At 32.1% G+C, this 22,907-nt stretch overlaps 1 protein-coding gene across 2 annotated transcripts in view; it reads left to right on the top strand.

The window, feature by feature from the left end:
- The window catches only part of LOC118189362 (sodium/potassium-transporting ATPase subunit beta-like), a 508,361-nt gene that overhangs the window by 235,378 nt on the left and 250,076 nt on the right, over positions 1-22,907 (top strand). For both annotated transcript variants that reach the window (XM_085822815.1, XM_085822816.1), the window contains exon 2: positions 11,210-11,313. The gene's annotated coding sequence lies outside the window, so the exon portion shown is untranslated. The remainder of the gene's footprint in view (positions 1-11,209; positions 11,314-22,907) is intronic.

The following is a 22,907-nucleotide window of genomic DNA, read 5'->3' on the forward strand; positions in this document are numbered from 1 at the left end:
TTCATGCTTGCTTTCAACTGCACTGCTAAGAAGCAATCAACTCCACTACTAGAAGCAATCAACTGCATTACTGAAGCAATGTTATCACCTGAACTACCTAATAGTGCTTCGTAGATATATATTTTGTTGAAAGGAATATTTGTTATACATAGTTTGGAAATTTTATGGTACTTAATTTGTATTGATTTTGGCCATGTCTTACACTTTAAAATTATAAACTTATGAATTGGTTGAGGAAAATAAAGGAAGAGAAACAAAAGCAACGCTTTCGGAAAAACAGAAATCGTTTGATTCAATAAAAAAAAAGTAGAAATAATATGGTTAAAAAATTCTTTAACTCTATTTTGATAAATGAAATTTAAATCTTACCTTGGTTTTAAACTCGATACATAAATTTAATACTTTAAGGATTGTGCATTTTTTGTTAATTTTGTGAAAGATAAATTGTGCATTTGCTAACTTGTTCTTTTCATTTTAATGGTAAAAAGCAGTAATTTTGCATTCCTTTGTTATATATAAAATATGAACAAAAATTATGTAGTTAGGGGTAGGTGTTACATTTGCTTTCAAATGCTTATTCATTAAGAAATGATCTCAGCAACTGTTTTAAAATGCCTTAATTTTCTAGACTCCTTAAAAAGTAAAATTTTCTACGCTGCTTAATTTTTAATTCCCCCCCCCTTGCGTTTTTCATGTCTCGAAAGCGCGACTTAAGATATATATATATATTAGATTTATATATAGCATTGTTCTAAAGTAGGTATTTTTACACAAAATCGGACTTTTTCTGAAATGACATACCGAGGTTTTTCCATATTTCGTTTCTAAGACTCAAATTATGCCTAGATGTTACATCTTGCAAAAGGTGGTACGAAATTTACGGAGAAATTCAAAAATTTACCTTGGGGCAATTTTTTTCAGTTTGCGCTAAGAATAATTCACTAGGCAAACTTTTTAATTTATAGCAACCTATTTTTCTTTCCTGTTTTTCATTATAAACGACCGGGAAAATGTCATTGTACATATTTTCAAATAATTTTAAGAAATTTTTTAAACCACATTTGGCGTTATTATCGCTCATAAGAAATACCGTATTTACGCGAATCTAATGCGCATCGTTTTTGGCCAAATGTAGTACTCAAAATTGGGGTGCGCATTAGATTCGATGGCGCATTAGATTCGAGTGCAAAGTTCGCCGATGACGTCAACCGAATTTAAATCGTAACAATGGATTACTGTATTTCTCGACTACATTTACCGTTACATTTATCGTTGACACTTTACTGCATAGAGGATACAAACTGCAGAGTACGTAGTCACGAAATGGAGAACAAGCTGAGAAGAATGTCATATGACGCTACTTTCAAACATAAAGTAATTCTTTATCCTGAAAGAAATGGCAATAGAAAGGCTGGGAGAGAGTTAAACGTAGCTGAGAGCAATGTTCGCTTGTGGCGGCAACAGAAATTGGCACTGTTTGCAACTAAACTAGTAGAAAGAAATTCACTGGCCCTTGCAAAGGAAGACACCCTAAAATTGAAGAAAAAGTTTTGGAATTTGTACGTGAAAAGAGGAAGAATGGACAACCTGTGACTAGCGACACTATAAGAAATAAAGCAAAAGAGGAGGCTGAAGTTCTTGGAATACCGAAACGAGAGTTTAAAGCTAGCCGTCGATGGGTGGATCGGTTTATGAAGCGGATGGGCTTATTTCTAAGACGCCGTACAACAATATGCCAAAAGCTTCCTGCAGATTTTGAGGGAAAACTACTAACATTTTAGCGGTATCTCATCACACTTCGGAAGGAAAAGAATTTTTTAATGGGGCAAATTGGCAACGCTGACGAGACGCCAATTTGGTTGTTTGATATGCCTCGTAACTATACCATTACGGAGAAGGGGACTAAAAAGGTTATCATCAAAATAGTGAATAAAGACGTTTACTATTAATCACTGATTGTAGAAACTGTTAGCTAGATAAAAATGTTACCATTTATTTCATGTTCATACTTTACGATATGTACCGTATATACGGTAGTGGTAATTAACAATGATTGTTTCACATAACAATAGCCCACTAATAGGTTAATTCTATGTTCTGTTACTTTATGTATAAATCCATTGTTGTATAAAATATGGTATCTAAATTTAAATAAAATTATCATACCATTGATTGATAGTTTATATACAAATCCATTGTTGTATAAAATAAGATTCAATAAATTCCTCATACCATTGATGCGCATTACATTCGCCGACAAACAATTTTTTTATTATTTAAAGTTTTAAAATGGGGATGCGCATTAGAGTCGATGGCGCATTAGATTCGCATAAATACGGTATTCCAAATTTGCAAACGCGACAATATGTAAATTCACATATATCTTAGGACATTTTGAGTAAAAATCTCTAATATTTTTGCTGGTATGATTAGAAGTACAACTCCTTTCAGATAATGGTAAAACTTTCATAGGTTATAATAATTTATTTTTTTTTTCGAAAAATATTTAAATATTACTTAAAATACAAATTTAAAAAAATATATATAAAATGGGCGAACTGTATTTGGAATGAAACTAAATTTCAAATTGTGGAAGAACGAATAAAGTAAGTTAATAAAAAAAGAGATATTAATATATATACATAAAATTCAATTAACATTGAGGAGCTAAAATTTTGAGAGCTATTTTTCTTTTAAAAATACTCGTGCGATTTTTACAAAACTTGGCAGTTTGGAATAAGTAATGTAGTAGAATCGCAATATAGAAGAAACGTGGCAGGTCATTTCAGAAAAAGTCAGTTTTTTTTTGTCAAAATACCCGTATTAGAACAATGCCATATATAAATGCCATATATACTACCTTGCCGGAAGTAAAGGAAGTACTGTAATCTGGGAAAATTTTCGGTTATCGTATTTAAACGAAATTCTTCAATTTAACGACTCCATTTTGGTGACATTTTTCGTGACATTTGTGCATAAACGACTCTTTTTTCCCAAATGGACTGTAAAACGGATTTATGATAGTGTGTGTGTGTATTTAATTATGGCAAAGCTCACTAGGGCTATCTGCCTAAGGGGCAAAGATGCCTTCGTGGAGGACTTTCTAAGGGAAACTGGCTCGTATACACGTTACACATGGGGAAAACCACGAAAACACCAATGCAGCCAGCCCGTTCGCGGGATTCGAACCTCGGACCGAACAACCAGTGTTCAACGACGTTACCGCTCGGCCGCTGGTGAGCCTGAATTTATGATAGATTCAAAGTAATTTCTTTCCTGGCATCTGTACGTACGTACCTACGTACTTACATACGTAACTCGCATGACTCTAAAACAAATAGACTTAGCACGTTGAAATTTTGTATGCGGGACTGCTATAACATGCAGTTTTGCTTCTTCCGTTTTAGTTGCAATCGGATGCACCAAACGTATATATATATATATATACACACTGAGTTACCCAGCTCGGTAAACTCAGTTTTTTTATTCTTGTATGTTGCAAAATGGGCATTTTTGCTTTAAAAGGTATTGAATTATGTTGTTCTTACGTTCTGGTTAAGGTTTTTATGCCTTCAGTTAATCTGCTTGCAATAGCTATAGAATTATCAACAATTTAGAAGTTGTTTAAGTGGTATAGTTCGACCCCCTCAAGCGCAACCCTGGTTGGCATTCTGCCAAAACACATAGAGTCGTCCAAAAGGGGCGGTATTACTTGCTGCGATGTGAAAGGTCTTCTTTTCTCCGGAAAGGAAGGATGGAAAGAAAGTCCTCATCCTTCCGCTCTTTTTTGAGAATAATTCGGTCCGAATGGCGCATGCGTGTTTGCGCTCATGGTCGTGGATGAGGCGGTCGAACTATACTAAGCCTAACGAAGCCGCCACTTGTTTACATGTGAAACGTTTAGAAGAACACTGAATTAAGTCAGTTTCTGTACCAACTTCAGTGTGTTTTTGTTGAGTGGACCAAAAGTAAACGTTCAATTTGGTGCACAGAAAATTCTGCATTCCTGCCCGCCGGTCGAATTGCTCGTTTTCGTGTAGAAACTGTAATTACAATTGTAAAAACTATTTTTAAACTGTTGTTTAATACATTTGGTGTTTTATATTTTTCTGTATTTTACAACTCTTAATGAAGTTGTTTTGTTGAAGTATGTATTTTTGCCTTGCCGCGAAATGAATATTGGATTAATAGAATGAGAAATATATCTGTAACGAAATTCGAGGAAATAAGTTTAAACGAAATGCAGCAAAACTGTGAATAATTTTGGGCCGTATAAGAAAGATATGTGGTGTACGTGGCACATTTTTATTTTTCTTCTGAGTTAAAACAAACATTTGATTACGTAAGATAAAACGACTTATGTATTTAAATGCTTATTTTATATTAGAAGAACTTAATAGTACCGTCTGATATTTTGTATTTATTCTTTCAAACATAAACTGGATTATCATGTTAAGTACAGCAAACTAAAGATAACATTAAGGATCATTTAGACTAAAATAGAAGAGATAATATCTGTATTTCACATCAACGTTCTAATCAAAAGTACTTTCAGTTTAAATGCATATGACTTGCATTTAATGAAAATGTTTTCATTTATGTAGGAAACAGAACAGCAGGATAATTGAAATAGGAAATAATAACAGAACTTGTTTAATTACGTTTGTCTGCCTGTTTTTCAAGATGCGTAATCAATTTAAAACTTACCGCAAAGTTATGTAAAGAAAGAGTTTATTTCCCTGCTACAATCTTAGGGGCAAAGATAAATGTTTTAATCAGATAAATAAGAGCAGTTGAGTCATATCATTAGTTAAAGAAACGTAAAAACTTACATTAGCTTCAGCATTTAGGCTTCTGATAACAAGTTTAAATGAAATAACAACACTTATTTTATGAAGAGACAACTGTGAAGAGTGTAAAATGTATAATGGAAAAGGCATTTTGTTATTTTTAATATATCAAATAAAGCATATTCGTGAAAACTAATCGTGTACATATTTTTTTTTAAATCGACAATGCTAATGGATTAGAAATGTTTTTTACACAAAGAGCTTTTATTTAAAATGGACATGTTAATTAATAAATTCAAAATAGCAAAATTTCTTATTATTTGATCTATCAAACTAACCCTTCACTTAGATACATGTTCTTCCACACACTGCTATTTCAGATCTTCCTCTTACTCATAAAACTAAAAGTATCACAGCTAATAACATTTTTGCCAAAAATAAATTAACTATGTATAATAACCTCTCATATAACTTTGAAAGTTATATAATAGGTTATTATATGAATTATTACTGAATAAAAAGCGATTGGGAGTAAAAAAAAGAAGATAGGGTAGCCCAAAAGGGTTTCTTAAGGTTTTTCTTGTTCTTGCTGAGTTCGCTAACTACTAGTTTGATGTTGCAACCACTACTGCTAACCCATTTCATTTTGTCTTTTTACCTTTATTATTAAGCTTCATTATCTTCGCTCTTACGTCATATACAACTCAATAACAAAATTACAGTGTGAAATTTTGGCATGCATTTTTCCATTTTTCTCAGTTTATCATATTAATGTACAGTTTTCTTAGCAAGATGCCTTGCAAAGCATTTTCTGTCTTTTTATTATTACCGTTTTGTGTGTGAAATTTATTAATTAAATATAAAGTTCTATTAGAGCGTTTGGGTTAACGCTCTTTTAGTCTAATAATAATAACATCATTCTTAGAATGAATTAGAAGTGGTTGAGAAGAACAAATAAAAAAAATCTGATGTGTACACCACATGACTTCCTCGTACGGAATATTAAATTATACGCATTTCTTCCTGCATTTCATTTAAACGTATTGGATTGAAATAAACCTACTTCGACGACAGACAATAAACCACAATAAAATAAATGCATTCTTTAAAATTCACTTTGATTACCATAGCGACACTCTGGTGCTAGGTTCACATAACAGTATTATATTTCGTTCATATTATAACTCAGAATGCACAAAATATATATCACTTAAAGAATTATCTAATCGTTGCCACATGTTCAATTCAAATACTATAATAAAGCTAGAACGATGTATAAAAGAAATTAAGCAAACAAAACTAAAAGGAAACAGTTTTTCACAGACGATTGAGTATTTCTCATTCAATTAATTCACTTTTCACTTCGCGACAAGGCAAAAAAAATACATAAAAACTCAAAATATCTGTATTAAAAACTACAGAAGTAAATCTTAAACGCTTATTTTTCCTCGAAAAAATTCCAGAAAGGATTAAGCATGATTTAAATAATAAATGAAGGCGTTATCTTTGTTGTTGCGAAGCTAAGTTTCTCTAGATTGGCAACAAATCCGCTATCCTGCTGTTTCAAATGTAAACAAGAGCAATAATGGCCGCCATCAAAAATATTAGGCTTAGCGGCACATAAACAAATTTAAAATTGTTGATAATTCTAAAAATATTGCACACAGATTTACTAAAGGCATAAAAACCTTAACCGGAAGATAAGAACAACATAATTCAATCGTTTTATAAAGCAAAAAATGTACAATTTACAAACATATAAGAGTAAAGAAACTGAGGTCACTGAGCCGGGTAACAGAGTGGATATATATATAAATATATTTATATACGTTTGTTGCGGCCGATTGCAACCAAAATACGATGTGCACATCTACATCTTATAGCAGTCCTATATACAAAATTTCAACGTTCTGAGGCTGCTCGTTTTTGAGTTATGCGAGATACGTACGTAGGCACGTACGCACGCACGTACGTACATACTTTCGTACAAATGCCACGAAAAATTATCTTCAGAATTCATTTTAAAGCAGTTTTATTATTTTTTTGGAGGAAAAGAGTGTTTCATTTTGTCCTTACATACAGATATCACGGAAATACATCGTTAAATTGCATTTGAAAGTGGTCAAAATAGGATATTTGCGTTGAAATATGCTGCCTGAAACTTTTCGCGATTACGATACTTCCTTTTTACTTCGTACAAGGAAGTAAAAAGAAAATTTGAAAAATTTCAGATTTTATATTACGCCTAAGAGGGAGGTTTTTATCGTTTTGTGTGTTATCTTTATTTATTAAATATTATTCTCTTCGCAGGTAAACCACATAAAATTCTATTCAACAGCAATATCACAAAATCTTTAAAAACAGCATATTTTTACATTTTCCGATACGCAGTGCCGCGCGCTGGAGATAATAGTGTTTTTTTCCGTACAGTGTTGCCATTGCTCGCTTTGATATTGTTGAGTTTGTTAATCAAAAATTCGTTAACGTTTTACAGAATTTGAAATAGATAATAAAACAAATTCAAAATTCGTGCTTCCAAGTGGTCATGTTCTGTTGGAAGACCAAGTTATTCTAAATTTGATGGTTCAGGTACCATTTGGTTTTTCACAATGTGAGAAACAGTTATGCAGATTCTTCATTATTTAGTTTCGTTAAATATAACACATGGCGATATTTGGTGGCAACACTCTGAAAAGTGAACCAACGCAGAAAGCGAAACGACGCAAAATGATACTGAGACCAATAGGGCCTTATGTCTAACGCCACTTTGGAATAATAATAAAGTTGAAAACATTTATGCTATCAAATTTTATTCTTAGTGATTTAAATAAAATATCTACTTTGGATGTAGAAACAATTTCTCATACAGTTTTGTGGAAAAGGCTATTAAACTACTCTGCTTACAAAACTCCTGTGAAAACTTTCTATCACGTATAATAAAATAGCTGTGTGGTCTAGATAATAGTATACAAATAATTACTTATAAGAAATGTATTTAACAGTTTATTTATTATATATCTACGTTACTTCATACTTTTGTTTTTCATGTTGTAAAATTGTATATGAAATTTGTAAAAAGGAATGTTTTAATCTGCTGTTTCCGTAACAGTTCATGATAATTTCTTTTTCTTTACGTCAATAATTATCATATTCATTTCAAATAAATATTACAGAGGCTGTTCACATATTTTTAGACGATGTATATTGTATTCACAAAACTACATTACATAAAATTCTTGTGTTTTAAATGTTCTATTTGATATCCCTTATTCTGAACTGTCTTTCGACACCGCAATTTCTAGGATAATAATGCCTTTTAAAGTCGCAGAAGGGATATTGTATCCCATTCCTCCCGAACAGCTTTCCAGAGTCCTGTTAGGGTTTTGGGACAAAGTTTGGATAATGCGGTTTTTAAAAGTCCGAAAGTACAAAAATCCATAGGTGACACATCGGGAGATTGAGTAGGGATATCACTGAAGGGTATGGCCTTAATACCCCTTTCCTGTTCCATTTCTTTTAGGAAATTAACAGTGGATTGTAATGTGTGACTGCTAGCCTTGTCGTGATGGAGTCTCACAGATGGATGTCACTGTGGGTAAAGCGATGGTATTTCTTTCAGAAAAATTGGCGATAAAATATGTTCCTGATAGTATTTGGAGTTAATTTTGACATTTTTGGCACTCTCTTTATTTTTAACTTGTCATTATAAAAAAAACCAGCAACAATCATGAATCCCTTAGAAAAAATTTTTCGATTCTTTGAACCATGTACTTAAATTTTTTTCTCCCTTTTTATGGTAATAATAAATGGCTCTTTTTTTGCTACAGTCATTTAAATACACCCATGCTTCATCTATTGTGACAGTTGTTTTCCATTTTTCTTTGGATAAGTGTTTCTCATATAGAATTCTGCAGTGTGTCCTGCGTTGAGCGATATGCTTTGGAAGAAAACGATGCACATTGCGTTTTTTCGCTTTCTTAAGATTGAAATCAACGTTTATCATTTTGTTTACAGTGGACACCGAGCAGTTTAATGATTTTGCAACTGTCCTTTGACTAGGGTTTTTTTTTTAACATTAAGCAACGTGCCTTTGCAATAGTCGAAGATGTCCGTTTTTTCCTTGGATAATTGTTTGGAATTTTTGTCCCACTTGGAGCTCCAATTGGACTTTTTTTCCTTTCTTCTTGATGATATTACCTATCGACGCTTTAGATATCATAAAACCATGACTCTCACATCGTTTTTGGATAACGGAGTGTGCATACTTCTCTTCGGAAAGAGCGTAAATGTAGCCTTCGAAACACTGCTTTGTTAAATTCGCCATTTTGAATACAAACAAAACTTTCAAGCCACAGACGATAATTTTGGCTTTTGAAAACATAGTATGATTGCAATTATTTCTTTCGTAGCAAACGTTTTTTATTACCGCTTACCAAAACAGTCTAAAAATGTGCGAACAACCTCTGTATTTGCATAAAAACCTTTATTAATGCATTTAATTCCTGAATTATATTTTATGACTTAATATTAAATTAAAAGCTAATTAGTCCTTAAACTGTGTTGTTAAATTCAAAGCTACAGAAGCGATAAGAATCGTCTGATATCAATGACATCATAAGCTAGAAAACGATATGCCAAGCGGGTAGCATGGTTGGATCAACTTATTTTCCTCTCTTCGGCTTGAAATTGCAACGTATTTTTAAATACATGTAAAACGCCGTCCATTCAGTACTTTTTAATTGTTGTTTTCAAAGAAAGAGAATATGTTGCAGTCTCTGAAAATTCCAAAACATTGCGTCCCATACATTTTTAGATATCGAAATTTAAAAATCTTAGAGGAAGAAATTTCTATTTTCAAAAATTTGTTTAAAATTCAGGTACTAATTATAATTAGTCCAAAGAGGCTTTGCCCCTGAAGGACTATTTTCCGTTTTGCGATTTTGCGTTGAATCACTATAAATGTCCGTTTCACTTTTCAAACTGTTGCCACCCAACGTTAAGAGTCCTGCATTATATTTGAAGAAATTAAATAATGAAAAATCTGCATAAATGTAGGTATATTTCTCGCATTGTGATAAAACAACGGTACATTGAGACATCGAATTTTGAATGACGTAATTCTCCTACGAATATGGGTATGTGGAAGACCAAATTAGAAATTTGGAATTCTTTTTATGATCGATTTCATATTTGTATAACTTTAACGAATTTTTGAGTAACAAACTCAATGATTTCAAAGAGGGCTATGGCAACACTCTACGGAAGAAAAAAAACCGTTTTATCTCCAGCGCGCGGAACTGCGTATCGGAAATCCTAAAGACATACTCATTTTAAAATTATTTTGCGACATTGCTATTGAACTGAATTTCTTCGTTTAAGTGCAAAGAACATGATATAATTTAATAAATAAAGGTAACACACAAAAATATTATATTGATTTAATAAATTTCCACCCGAATATGGGCATCTGAAAGCCCAAATATGGAATTTATTTTATTATCTATTTCATATTTTGTAAACCTTTAACGAATGTTTTAATTAACAAACTCAACGATTTAAAAGCGAGCAATGGCAATACAATAATATTGATTTAATAAATAAAGGTAACACACAAAACGTTAAAAAAACGCCCCTTTGGACGTAATTTAAAATCTGAAACCTTTCAGTTTTTTTATATTACTGTTTTTAACTATTTGCATGAAAGTTTCATTAAGAGATTTTTTCCGCTCTGTCAGGAATGCAAATATTAAAATTCTGATATTTTCAATGTGTTTATCAAACTACGATATACGATCGTCTAAACTACAAATTAAAACAATTTTGAGAATGAATCGGAATTTTGAAGAAAAAATCTCTGCAGTTTTTTTTATATTACTGTTTTTAACTATTTGCATGAAAGTTTCATTAAGAGATTTTTTCCGCTCTGTCAGGAATGCAAATATTAAAATTCTGATATTTTCAATGTGTTTATCAAACTACGATATACGATCGTCTAAACTACAAATTAAAACAATTTTGAGAATGAATCGGAATTTTGAAGAAAAAATCTCTGCATTGTCATCAAAAAACCGCGTGTATATAAAACGCAGTCTCGACAATTTATCAATAATCAATCAAGAATCGACGGTAAAATTTTGACCATAATGAAATACTATGAATGAATTAAATAAAAGCTTAGAATATTAATCATTAATTTACTGATAATGATGTTCGTGCTGCTCTTGTTATAGGTCAAAATATCAGTTATATATGTAGGAGTTATTGTGAATTGATAATTATGAAGGCCACTCTGTTGGGTAGAATGTAACTTGTTACAGATTTTCTTAAATAATGGCTTTTGTAATAATATACAATATATTTACATTTTGTTTATTCTTACATTCATAACATGTATTGCATTATTTATCTTTACATTTTAGGCATATTAAAAATCTTCAGAAATGGCCATGCATTTCAAAGGATTTATAATGAACTTCTAGATCGCACTTGCTTCGAATCAGCAGTTTAAGAAATCTTCTCATTTGTAAGTTTCTTTTTAATATTTTGTTTGTTTTTCCTTTCGTAATTTAAATACTTCTGTGCAGATAAAGCAAATCTGAAATTTATTAAGGTTATTTACTTTTGGTAATGTTAAAAACCGTTTTTTTATTTCTGGTAATGTTAAAAACCGTTATATTTTGCATAACATTTTAAACGCTTAAAATAAAAACAAAAAATCTAAAACGTTTCAGATTTTAAATTATGTCCAAAGGGGCATTTTTTTAACGTTCAGTGTGTTACCTTTATTTATTAAATATCATGTTCTTCGCACTTAAACCATAAAATTCAGCTCAACAGCAATATGGCAAAATAATTTTAAAATGAACATATCTTTAGAATTTCTGATACACAGTTCCGCGCGCTGGAAATTGAAAGATTTTTCGCCCCTTAGAGTATTGCCATTTCTCGCTTTTAAAAATCGTTGAGTTTGTTAATTAAAAAATTCGTTAAAGGTTTACAAAATATGGAATAGATAATAAAACAAATTCCAAATTTGGGCTTTCAGATGCCCATATTTGGGTGGAAATGTACGTTATTCAAAATTGGATGGTAGCGTTGTTTGATCACAATACTAGAAACATTATATTATTACGCCTAATGTAATTTATAATGTCTGTACTACTTCGTAGTTATATCATTTAAGTGCAGTAATCCATGTTTATATAATTTTCTATAATTATAATGAAGAACTCGGCTGTAATTTTTCTGTTAGTAATTTTAACCAGGAATGTTGGAATTTGATGTTCTGGAATTTCATCTATTGAGATTAAACTATTCATATGTATTAAGTTTATTTGTTCACAATTTGATGTAAATAGTGCTTTTTGCAATTTTTGACATTTTCAAAGCTATACATGTTTTCCGCAGTCTTGGCCAAAATTAAAGGCCTTCTGTCACGTTTTGAGACTGGCTGCATGTATTCGAACTTAAACATAGTCTAAGGATTACGTTAATTTTATTAACAGTTTAATTTTTGAACACCTTTCATGTCAAATTGTTAACTTTAACTTACTACTTCCGACCAGAACGTAGTTTTAGAATCACGTCTGAATACATAATGAGGAAGAGCGGTATTTAACCGCGAAGTTCTACTTGCTGAGTTAGAGAGAATCTGCGTTAAGATTCTTCACGTTCAACAGCAACTTAGCCTTTATAAACTGATTAGGGATTATTCAATTATGGCAAAGCACACGAGGACTATCTACCTAAAGGGAGGGCTGCCTTCGTGGAAGACTCTCTAAGGAAAACTGGCTCGTATACACGTTACACATGGGAAAAACCCCGAAAACGCCCATGCAGCCAGCCCGTTCGCGGGATTCGAACCTTGGACCGAACTACCAGTGTTCAGCGTCTTTACCGCTCGGCCGCTGGTGGGGCTCCTTTACAAAGTGACGAGCTCTATAATAGGAGCAGCATATATCCCACACTGTAAGACGCACGACAAATTCTTCATAATGTTGATTTTAATTGCATTAAAATCAAAAGTGTGTCGAATTTGTTGTGTTTCGTATTGTGTGGGATAAATGATGCTCATTACAAACCTTTAGTCCATGTTACAAAACATAAGACACTCTCAAATTTTGATACTATATATCAGTTCATTTTATGTAAAAACAAGAAAATACAAAAAAAGATTATAATAGTTATAAAAACGAATAAAAATCTGAAATCTTTCAGATTTTACATTATGCCCAAAGGGGCGCTTTTTTTTTTAATGTTTTGTGCGTTACCTTTATTTATTAAATATCATGTTCTTTGCACTTAAACCCTAAAATTTAGTTCAACAGCAATATGGCAAAATAATTTTTAAATGGGCGTAGTTTTAGAATTTCCGATACACAGTCTCGCTTGCTGGAGATATTTTTTTTTTCCGTACAGTGTTGCCATTGCTCGCTTTGAAATCGTTCAGTCTGTTAATCAAAATAGGAAATCGGTAATAGAACAAATTCCAAATTAGGGCGTCCAGATGCCCATATTCGGTGGAGGATTACGTTACTCAAAATTCGATGGCTGTAGGTACCGTTGCTTTATCACAATACGAGAAACCTACATACATATATGCAGATTCTTCATTGTTTAATTTCTTTAATTATAACACAGGACGATAATATTTGGTAGCAACAATTTAAAAAGTGAAACGACATTTAAAGTTTTCGACGCAAAATGTCAAACGAAATTAATAGCTCTTCTGGGTTAAAACAATGTAAGTTTAAACTTTTTTTTTACACTCAAAAAAAAAAAAATGTCACTAAGTAATAAAAAATAAAGATTAAAATATTTATAAAAACAATGTAATTTTAAGCACACCCTAAAAATCCAAAACACATCAAGTGACATTACAAAATTGGAATTTTGTAAAGAATTCAGAAGATTTAAAAAATGTGTAAAATATGTAAGTCCACATAACGGGAATATATTTTCTATACAATCAAACTGGTTTTCCAAATTTGAAAAGAATTTCGTTCATTTTAGTGGCATCAAATTTTGAGAGAATCTTAAAATATAGAAAGAACAGAATGCTTATAATGAGCAAACTGTGTCCTAACTTTAATTACATTAAAACAAAATTATGTTTATCTTGTGTAAAAAACAAGATAAATTCGACGTAATTTTGTTTTAATGTAATTAAAATTAACATTAGGAAGGATATCTCGTGTGTCCTGTAATGTGGGAGATATGCTGCTCATAGGAACATAGGAGCAGGCAACTTGAAAGTGAGACGGTCAAAATTTCTCTAAAACCTAAATGGTACGAAGTGGAAGTTGCACGATTTAATAAATTCAGTTCAAGGAAAAAACTCCTGTGTTCTTGTCGGACGTTTAAGAAAACCTACTCCGAGTCCCAACTTGTTCGACGAAGCACTACAACTTCCAAGTTAAGCACTAAAACATATTCCGTGTTGACCACTGCAACGAGAATACTTTGATGATGTTGGACTGCATCCCAACAAAACTGTAATCAGAGATGAAATTTTTGCTTATTTGTGATAGATAGTCTGTTGTACACTCTGCACACCGAAAACAATAGGACGGTTCCATATTTCCCATTCTGCTGGGTTGACTGATGAAATTTAATCTGCGTTTTTCATGTTTCGAAAGCGAGGATTGTATTAGATTTATATATAGCGTAGTTCTAACATAAGTATTCGGACATAAAATTCTAGTTTTTTTAATAAGAAACCATTTTTCCCCATATTTCAACTGTACGACTCAAATTATATATAGATATTAAATTTTGTAAAATTTGCAGAGAAAAACCTCCAGAGAATTTTACAAATTTACCTAGGACACATTTTTTAGTTTGACACTAATTCTAAATTTATAGTAACCTATTTTCCTTTCCATTTGATTGTTCATAGCCTGGGAAAAAAGTTGCATCTTTCATTCTTTCAAATAGGCCCACCAGCGGCCGAGCGGTAAAGTCGCTGAACACTGGTAGTTCGGTCCGAGTTTCGAATCCCGCAAACGAGCTGGCTGCATGGGCGTTTTCGTGGTTTTCCCCATGTGTGACGTGTATACCAGTCAGTTTAACTTACAAAGTCCTCTACGAAGGCATCCCTCCCCTTAGGCAGATAGCCCTAATGTGCTTTGCTATAATTAAATAAACGAAACTAAAGCTAAAACCATCCTTTCAAGTAATTTTTACAAAGTGAGTAAACCACATTTGGCGTTACTATCGTTTTGTGTAAAATGTACTTCTTTACATAATTTTCCACTAGCCGCCCCGTGGTCAGCCTTCGTCCGACTTTTAAATGTACCGGAAAAATGTCTAAAGGGAACACCAAATATTAAATTTAAAAACTGCACAGAATTTTACTCTGCAGAACAAATTTATGAAAAATAAATTCAATAAAAATGTATTACATATAAAAAAATTACAATTAAATAAGCAATATCCTTTAATACAAATATTAATTATCCTAATAAATAAATTTAACCAGCTTCCCCTTGCCTTCTCTCAAACATCCAGTATCCAAGAGAAAAATTAGATTTAAAAACTGCACCGAATTATCGCTCTCATATATGTAGATTATTCTGCACAAAATTGTTTCTTCAAACACCATTATGTTACTCGGAATGTATTCATTTTATCTAGGCGTGTTATTCTTAGAGTTCTACAACAATGTAAACTCCCAACATTAAAACAGCTCTTTAAAATTTGCTTATTTGTCAAGAAAACCATGGTAAAAGAGACGGGCAGATTTTACGACACATTGCTAGAAACAAAAGCTATCAAATTTCGCCTTTTTCCTGGAAAATAAAAGTTGATTTGAATCGCAAATTTCATTTTAAAAGTCGTGCCGAAACTCCTCTTCATAATTCAGAATTTTCCACGAGGTTTGCTGAGTTCTGTCAAAAAAGGATGCACGCAAATATCGAAAAAGTAAGAACTTCGCTCTTTCTTTTACTGTAGACAGAGTCCAGCTATTTAAAGGCAGCAGCATTTGCATATCATTTACATAAAGTTTCATTACGCTTCTTACGTTACAATTTTGCTTTCGTTTTAATATCTCTAGCTATTTCTCTTCATTTGCAATACTGATGCAAGATCTCTTTGAAGTATTGGAGTAGAAAAGAGACTTCTCGTTTCGCGACGTGTATTATGTCTGCCAAATTCGAGTTTTTATCTCCATTTCAATTTCTAATGGAAGATGTGTTATTGATTTCATGGATTTTTATTTTCTCCGAGTTTGTTATTAAATTTTGGAATATTAAAGTCAGAGTGTTATGCTTCCTTTTCCGTTACACATATTTGCATTTAATGTTAGAATATTTTAAGTACATTGTTTGGAATCATGAAACTGAATAAAATGAATATTCAAAATATTACAATTTGGAATCCAAGCATTTTTCATAAGAAACAATTTTTAGGTGATTATGGGTTCGTAGTGAATTTATTGCGCAGAAAAACAAAAACACAATAAAGTCAAAAAAGGCTGATGTGTACACCACGACTTCCTTGTAAGGAATATTAAATTCTAGCCATTTTTTCCTGCATTTTATTTAAAATTATTTCCTCAAATTTTATTAAGATATATTTCTCATTCAATTGATTCAGTTCTCCCTTCGCGACAAGGCAAAAATACACAAAAACTCAAAATATTTTCAATAAAAATTGAAAGATATAGAAAAACAAAACACCAAATATTGTCAAAGCAATTAAAAAGAACAATTTTTTATTTAAAATTACAGTTTCTACGCAAAAACAAGCAATTCAACCAGCGGGCAAGAAGCCAGATTTTTCCGTGCACACAACTAAAAGTTTCTTTTTGGTCCCACTCGGCAAAAAGACACTGAAGGTGCGGAAAGAATTAATTCACTATTCTGCTGAGTTCCAAATGTAAACAAATATGGCTGCTATGGAAAAAAAAAAAAATAGGCTTATCCGCACTTAAACAACTTTTAAACTATTAACAATTCTACAAATATTGCATGTAGATTAACTAAAGCACAGAAAACGTAACTGGAAGATAAGAATAACATATCTCAAACATTTTTTAAAGCAAAAAATGCACAATCTACCAAAAATAAGAAACCGAGCTCACGGAGCTGAGTAACAGAGTGGGTGTATCTAGTATATATATTTATATACTTTGTGCAAAATGCGACAGAGTGGGTGTATATAGTATATATATTTATATACTTTGTGCAAAATGCGACAGAGTGGGTGTATATAGTATATATATTTATATACTTTGTGCAAAATGCGACAGAGTGGGTGTATATAGTATATATATTTATATACTTTGTGCAAAATGCGAGGTGCACAACTGCATGCTATAGCAGTTCTATAAGCAAAATTTCAACGTTTTCAAGCTACTCGTTTTTGAGTTGTGCGAGATACATACGTAGGTACGTACAGACGTCTTGAAAACTGTTCAGTCTGAAACCATTTTAAATCAGTTTTAATATTCGTTTTTTTGTAAAAGATTCCTTTATTCTGTCCTTAGGTACTGATGTCACGCAAAAATATCGTTAAATTGCATTCGATAGCGGTCAAAATGGATATTTTCTTTGAAATATGGTACGCGGAGCTTTTCGTGATTACAATACTTCCTCTACTTTGTACAAGGAAGTAATAAACAGGTTCAATTATTTAGACTTGGTTTGGTTTATTTGATTATGGAAAAGCGGTCGAGGTCTATCTGCCTAAGTGAAAGGTTGCTTTCGTGGAAGGACTTATAAAAGTTTGGTTAGGTTTATTATGAAAAAGTATCCTAGGTCTACCTGCCTAAACGGCCGTTTAACCTTGGGTTTATGTGAGCTAACGGAGTCACTTCCATGTCTCGACTAGCTCCGCTATGCCTGCAGTTCATATTTTTCAACTTACTTTCCTACGGGGAAAACTGGTTTTGGAGATGGGTCGTCTACGTCAGTTGTCTCCGTTAGCTCAGATAAACTCGTGCAGGAATGGCCCTTAAGGGAAGGGTTGTGTTTACCTAGAACCTCTTGAGGGAAAATAGCTCATATATGCATTACGCTTGGGGAAGACCACGCAAATGCCCATGTCGCCAGTCCGTTTGTTGCGATTCAAACCATGTATAGAACTACCAGTGTTGGACAAGTTTACCGTTGGGGGGCGCTGGTGAGCTCAATCTCTTAGCTAAATTTAATATTATGTACTCACACAGAAAAGTACCCATCGTACTTTAGTTACAATGACTAAAAATAAGATGAAAATTACTGTTGAACGAACGAATATAGTTAAAAATCATTAAAAGTAAATAGTGTTACGAATTTGGTATAAAAGCTAATGTTAGTTCAATTATAAATTAAATGGTTTTATTTCCCGCGCAGTGCAGCGCGTGACGAATATTAAAAGAAAGCTAAGCCGGAAAATTGAAAATACAAGAGCGCGTGCATTAAATAAACATTTAATAAATATGGCTTTTTGATTTCGAGAAAGTACTAGAAAATTCTCGCACGCGATTTAAAAATATTATAAAAGGAGGAAAACCTCTCAGTTCGTAGTAGTTGCTTAGTTTGTTGCTGTTTAGAAAACTGCTCTTGTTGACTGTAGCGAATTGGCGGATTAGCTTTCTTTAGCTGTTTTGAGTAAAGTTCTATTGAACGTTTAAGTAGTTAAAAAGATAACTTCTATGAGATATTGTAATACTGCACGATAATTTGAGGAAATTTAAGCATATTTCTTTTGATAATAATAAATTTATGTTCATTTTTCATCGGACTTGTGCATTCATTTCGTAACGAACCCGTACGCACGCAACAATATCCTTAATTTTAATAATCTACTTCTTTCAGCTAAGGACGTTATTGCGAATTTTTGTGTAAGTACGTATGCTGCAAATGTACACACGAATCTTTATCAAATATACATAAAATTTATCTTAGATATTAGCATAATAAAATCGTTTCGTTATTTCCTACATTTGGTGACTAATCAATCTGGCGAATTATGGTCTTTTCATTAAAACTGTACAAGCGATGTTCTGATGCATTCCTTTTGAATAAATCTTTCTGGTACAACAATCACTAATAGAAGCGAGGAATGCCGCCAATCAACCGAGCTTCGCTTGCTATGAAATGGAATTACATTGCATTCGTATTCCCGGGCCACCATACCACCTCATGCGTTGTGTAGATTTAAATAATGAGGTTTCCTTTTAATGTAGCAAAGAGCTGCATATTGTAAAGTAAATATAGATTATGATTACTTTCACTCATGATGGTACTAAAATTGAACTGGTAATTCGGTTATGTCGAAGGTGACTCTTTTCCGGAACGCTGATGAGACATAATGGGCACCCATGAGATTTATTTATCATTTGTTGCTAGAGTATCCATCTGCAAGCAATGATAAGTCTGGTTTCCTGAGAAGAAATCTATCTACAAAGAAAATATGCCGCCACTTATAGTTTGCGGAAAATAATTTCGTTTATGAAATATCTGAATTCCATAAGCTGTTTAATTTGCGAGATCATTTCAGCTACTAGACATTAAACTTTCTAAAGTGAATTACGCATAAATTCAAAGTTTTAGTTAAATTTCCGCGCGACATTATTTCAGCTACCAGACATTAAATTTATCAAAATGAATTACGTATAAATGTAAGTTTTAGTTTCGTAACTACACTATGCGACATTAGTTCAGCTATAAGAAATTAATTTTTTTTTATCAGTATAAAAGAAATTAAGCGTTAATATAAGATTTATTTTAGCTAGCTTATTCTGCAACATAGTTTTAGATATTAGACATTAAATTCTTAATTATCATCAAAATGAATTACATTTAAATATAAGGCTTATTTCATGTATCTCACTGTGCGATATTATTTCAGCTAACAGACGTTAAGTTTATCAAAATGAATTACGTATAAATGTAAGTTTCCTATGCGATTGTTCATAACTCATCCATGCGACATTATTTCAGCAATTGGATATTATAGGTTTTTATTATTATAGAGGTAAAATAAGTATAAAATGTAAGGTTTATTTTAGTTAAGTTACTGTGCGACATTATTTCAGATATTACACTTTCAATTTTCAATCACTACCAAAATAAATCTCTACATATAATAAAACAAAGAGTTTGTCTGTGTGTGTGTGTGTGTGTGTGTGTGTGTGTGTGTGTGTGTGTGTGTGTGTGTGTGTGTGTGTGTGTGTGTGTGTCTTTCGTTCGCGCAGCGCGTAAGCTAATAGACCCACGGCTACAAAATTTGGTACATAGGTGCATCTAGACAAAAGCCAGCGCACCTCGAAGCGATTTTTTTAAAATTAGAATTAGAATTTTTTTAATTTTATGTTTTGTGACGAAATCGCGTCATTTTGAGACATAATGGGCTATAGGAAAGCGATATTTTACTCTACGCATTCCATTTTCACATAGTCATGAAACGTAGACACTTAGCTATTTTACGAACTTAAAATAAATTTCGTGTTTCAATAAATCGATTCAATACGAATTCATTTAAAAAAGTGCGTTTAACACCTTTTCAACGGGATTTTTTCTAAAAACGTTTATTTTTAAAAATGTACAGTTTACTTTTCTTTGATTTTTGGACAGGTTAAACTTTCATTCTTGCGACTGCTTATACAAAAAGAATTTTGGAAAAATGATAATATTTTGCCTTTTTAAAAAAAACTTTTAGATGAAGCTTCCGAGTACACTTCTCACATCTCACATCTTTAAAAATGTGATTTTGGCAACAATTTTCCTTTCTTATTGTTGTTGATAAATTTTTGATGAAATCGCATGATTTTGAATAGTTTTATTTTTAGACATTCAGTTTTCAATCACTACCAAAATAAATTATGTATAAATGTAAGGTTTATTTTAGTTAACGTAGTGTGAGACATTATACCAGCTACTACACTGTAGAGACATTTGGTATTTTTGGAAGCCGAGGAGGAAAAATTAGCAAACGCCCCTTCGCCGGGAATCGAACCACGGACCTCTGGAATACTGGCCTAGCGTGCAGAACCACTACACCACGAAGGCACGCCAAGGAGCTGGGAGAAATACCTTATAACACATTAAATTTATCAAACTGAATTATGTATAAAGGTAATTTTACCATAAGACATTATTTCAATTATTGGAAATTAATTATTTTTATCATTATAAAAGTCAATTAAATTTCACTTTCGTAACTTTACTATGAGACATCATTTCAGCTATTGTACATACTCATTAGTTATTCACAGTTTAATTTTTTTATCAGTATAAAAGTAAATTAAGCATAAGTATAAAGTTTATTTTAGTTACTGTGCGACATTATTCCAGCTACTAGACATTAAATTTGCCAAAATTAATTACGCATAAATGTAAATTTTCCATGCGATGGTTAGTAGCTTTATCGCGCGACATTATTTCAGCTATTGGGCATTAATGTTTGTTATGATTATAAAAGTAAATTAAGTATAAATGTAAGCTTTATTTTAGTCAAGTTACCGTGCGACATTATTTCAGATTAGACATTAAATTTTCAATCATTATCAAAATAAATTACATATAAATGGGAGGTTTATGTGTTAACTTAATGTGTGACATTATTTCAGCTACTAGGCATTAAATTTATAAAAATGAATTACGTATAAATGCAGGTTTTAGTTTCGTAACTTTACCTTGCGACATTATTTCAGCGGCTAATCTTTGGAATATGGTAACAGGTAGTTTGGCGAAATTTTGGTAAGGCGATAAAGGTTACTAGCTAGTGTACATGGATAAAGTCAAGAGTGTGCGCAATGCCAATTTTGTGCAATTCTGGGATTTTTTTTTTTTTTTTTTTTTTTTTTTTTTTTTTAAGTGAAAATTGGTCGACTTGTACATGGTTGATACCGTGTATTGCAATTCTTAAAAACGCGGCAAGCAGTTTGCGATTCTGAACTTTCTCCCAATTTCGCACCTAACCTTCGTCATGATTAAGCATTTTTGTTCCATAAAAGTTCTAGCATAAGCGTAATTCGGCTAGCAGATTGTTGGAAAAAAATGTTGAGTAAAAGAAAGAAAAAAAAAAAAAAAAACATGCCTTTACTTCGTGAAAACAAAATGGCGTCCAAACAAAAAGTAGCAGGTAGCTGTAGCAGGGTTGGTAGCCAAATTTTCGCCAAAAATTCGCCAAGTTACCATAATCCAAAGATTAACCATTTCAGCTACTATATAAGGTATTTCTCCCTCCTTCCTAGCGTGCCCTCGTGGTGTGGTGGTCTGTACGCTGGGCCGGTATTCCAGAGGTCCGTGGTTCAATTCCCGGAGGCGGCGTTGCTAATTTTTCATCTTGCCTGCTTCCAAAAACATACCTAATGTCTCTTCAACTAGACATTACTTTTCTATCAGTATAAAAGTAAATTTAGCACAAGTATAAATTTTACTTCAGTTAACTCATTGTGCGATATTATTTAAGCTACTGAGCATTACATTTATCAAAATGAATTACGTATAAATGTTAGTTTTTCATGCGATGGTTCGTAACTTTACCATGTGACGTTCTTCCAGCTGTCGGACATTAAAGTTTTTTAAGTTTACAAAAATAAATTAAGTATGAATGTAGATTTATTTTAGTTAACCTTTTGTGCGACATTATTTGAGGTATCACTCATTAACAAAATTGAAATTTTCACTCATTAACAAAACGAATTACGTATAAATGTAAGGTTTATTTTAGTTAACTTACTGTGAGACATTTTTTTATCTGCTAGATATTAAATTTCCTTTCGTTATAGAAAAAGAATTACGTATAAATATAATGCGTCTTATAATAATTTCTGACGTACCAGATAAGCACGTACTAATTTGAGAGTTTGATAATATTTCCTTTTCAAACGTAGCATTTGAATTTATATTGGCGATTTCATTAAAATTCATTTGACGAGCATAACACAAAGCATTCCAAAACGTGTTGTTTGGATATCAAGCTGGGTTTGAACTACCGTGTATATTCAAGTACATTAGCTGTTAAGATTTAAAAAAAATTTACTATTTCTCTTTGACATTTTAATTAAAACTTTGTGCTCAATCTCCATCCCTATCAAACATCTGAAGAAAAAAATGAAGTACGCATTTAAATCGAAAACGTTAATTAAATTTTTCATTCGTATAAACCAGCTTAAGCATGCTT

The sequence above is a fragment of the Stegodyphus dumicola genome, chromosome 8 (genome assembly GCF_044657685.1).
Source record: "Stegodyphus dumicola isolate Sdum_Otavi_A_Nest chromosome 8, ASM4465768v1".
Classification (NCBI taxonomy): Eukaryota; Metazoa; Arthropoda; class Arachnida; order Araneae; family Eresidae; genus Stegodyphus; species Stegodyphus dumicola.